A 3,262-nucleotide genomic window follows, 5' to 3' on the forward strand; every position below is an offset into this window, starting at 1 on the left:
CATTTCCATGGAGAGATTGAAAATTTTCAAAATTTGTCATTTTAAATAAGTAATATAATAAAGTGTACTTCTCTAATTACTTACTTTTTAATTTATTAACGAATACTTTTGTAAAAGTTACTTTTTCCATAGTGTAAAATGAAAATTGAAAACAAAAATTAAAAAAAATCAATATTGTTAAGCTTTATGTAGGAAAATATGAGAAGTTTGGTTCAAGTAGCAGAGTGGCGCAGTGGAAGCGTGCTGGGCCCATAACCCAGAGGTCCGTGGATCGAAACCACGCTCTGCTAAAAAATTTTTTTCCTTCCAATTCCGTTCTTAAAAAATAATTCAATGATATTTTTCGTTATAAAACTTAATATGTTCAAAACTTTTTTTTCTTCTAAAATTTTACTGTTCTACGAATTTAAAAAGTTATTTTTTCTTTTAACTTCATCCATTTTTATAAACTTAAATTGTAAATAACATATTATACATCTTTAATATAATGATTACCTATAATTAAATGATAATAAAACCTGTAATAATTATAAGTTAAGTTAGGAATTTATATATTCTATTATATATTTTAATCTTTATCAACAATATTTTTAAAATTGTCATTGTTTTTGTTCGCTGTTTTAGAGAAATGTACAACTATAAAACCAAATAAAAATGAAGTATCAAATTGCAAATTAAAACTTTTTTTAAACTTTTCTGAATGCTTTTTAATTTTCAAAGAAAATTATTTATTGGAAAAGAAGGTTGAGATTATATTCAATATAATCAAATTAAAATTTTTTATTATTATTTTAACGAACTAATAAGACGAAATTCTAGCATTAAAGTCACGTTTAAACTTTCTTATTTCTGATTTTAATAATACAAAATTCAATAAATGATGATGAAGAATATTTTCTGCCATCTTAAAATACAATTAAATACAAAATTTTCAAAATAATGTAAATAATTTTAATATGGACAATTACATTTTTATATTTAATAAATTTGCCAATGGAATTCATCCCATTAATTATACAATTTAATAAGTTAAAGCATTTGAAGTTTATTTTATTTTAAAGTAAGGATTTAATACTAAATAATTTAAAATACTCGAAATTGTAAAATTATATAATTAATGATAAGAAATAATGATTATATCATTTAAAATTGAATTTAAATTTCAAAAACTAATGCTTTTCATATATGAAATGTTAAAAATATCTTATATTAGTACATTAAATTATTTTAAATATAAATAAATAAATATTTATTTATTTGTATTCTTCGTTATTTCTTTTATAATGAAAAAAATCATTTATTGGGGCATCCAAACTTGGAAGTAAAATACTTATTATCAGGTTAAAAAAAATAAAATAAAATAGAACAACTGATCTAGCAAACCGATTGTGTTAAAAATGAAATTCTTCCTGTTTCATTCTTTAAAAAAATCTTATTTATTTTATTTTAAAAATATAAATTAAACTAGTTTAAATGTTTAAGAAGTTATTATTGTATTGCGTATTCCCCTTTAAATTTATAACAATCGGAGAACAATCAGAAGGCGCAAATTTTTATTTAAATTGTTTTTACACTTAAAATATTTTAAAAATATAAATCAAAACTGTTTCTCCAAATGTTTTAAATTATTATATATTTTTTTTAATGTATTTTATTTATATCTTCGAAAGAATCCTTGAAAGAACGATTCATAAAATATTTTTTGCACGAGATTTCTTCGCGTACATTCTTTCATCTATGAATAGACAGACGTAAACCTGACCCAATTTTCTGAACGCCATACAGTGGCGAAGATCATCGTCATCATTATTACATTTTTAAAATTAAAACTAATAATAATTATTATTAGTTTTAATTAAAAACAACGAAAACATAAACCGATTAATAATAAAAATTAGACGTTTAATTATAAAATGAATATTTAATGCAATAAATGTGTAGTCGACAAGTGAGAGAAGTTTTTAAATTAAGTGCACGGCGTTAGAGAACGTGCAGTGATAACAAGTGGCGAAGAAAAAGTTGGATATTGCATATTTTTGTCCCGGTTTGAAGTCGTTAATGGTTAACAGATGTCGATCGTGGCGGGAGTCGGTCAAGACTGTATGTAGACCTTGACGGATCAACGAACGGACGCACATCAGCTATAGTAAGACTAGGAACTCGTACCGCAAGTCAAATGAGGTAAAGTGGATCTTTGTTTGCCTTACAATGCTTTAATCTATAACTATTTTCTTACGGATTATCCTGTTGGTTATTACTATGTATAAGAACCAACGAAATAATCCGTATTTTCTTACGGATTACGGAACCAACAGGATAATCCGTACAATTTTCTTACGGATTATCCTGTTGGTTGTTACACATTGTAACAACCAACAGGATTATCCGTAAGAAAATTGTATTACTTAATTAATAAACATAATTCACATGGATAATCCATGATTATAAGTTCTCTTTGTTTTTTTTTTTTTTAATTTTTCAAGTTATTTTTAAATTTTACATAAGATTATCAGAAATAAAAGAAAAATGAGAATGATTAATGTTTGTTTTCGAATATTTTAGATTAGATTATGGAGGAGCATGTGAAGGAATTTTAAATCTTTGATTTCTTCTAAAGATTTAGATAAAATAAAGAAATATCAACTTAAATTCTGATTGATAACTCCAAAATGCTATTTTCTTCTGTTCAATATGAAATTTTATTATTGTATATTATTGATAAATAATTTTTTTATATTTAATAAATTTTAAATGAAAACATAATTTCAGAATTTGATTCTCATTAAAAAAAAAAATGCATTTATAACATGATTAGATTGATTTTAAATCCACTATATTTTCTGTAATTTTTATCATTATAATAATTAGAAAAATCTTTAAGATGTTTTAATTTGTCCATTATAAGAAAGTAACTTTTCAAAAAATCAATCAATTTTATTAGTGAAATAATATTTTAAATTCTGTATTAACCCATTAAATTACCTAGCAGTACAATAATGTATGGTATCACTATATATAAGTAGATATTTCATGATGTGTCATAAAATTTCACAAACTTCTCTGAAGAATTTCTACAAAAGTATTACTTTAACACTTACTTAATACTTTATTTGTGGTGGCAGCATTTTTAATTCTTATTTATTTTTGTGGTAAATTAAAAGTAGGAAACATCATGATGTTTTAATATAAATTTTGAACAGGGATAAGTTTATATATTTACAAAGTTGTTATTTTATTATTTAATAATTGTTATCTGTGGACT

General features: G+C 23.0%; 1 non-coding gene across 1 annotated transcript; it reads left to right on the top strand.

Moving 5' to 3' along the window:
* Positions 1-218: 218 nt before the first annotated feature.
* On the top strand, positions 219-290 carry Trnam-cau. The gene has a single exon. It is a non-coding gene; the product is annotated as a tRNA-Met (tRNA).
* The last annotated feature ends 2,972 nt before the right edge of the window (positions 291-3,262 follow it).

The sequence above is a fragment of the Centruroides sculpturatus genome, unplaced genomic scaffold (genome assembly GCF_000671375.1).
Source record: "Centruroides sculpturatus isolate CEXI.00-Female unplaced genomic scaffold, Cexi_2.0 scaffold1524, whole genome shotgun sequence".
NCBI lineage: Eukaryota > Metazoa > Arthropoda > Arachnida > Scorpiones > Buthidae > Centruroides > Centruroides sculpturatus.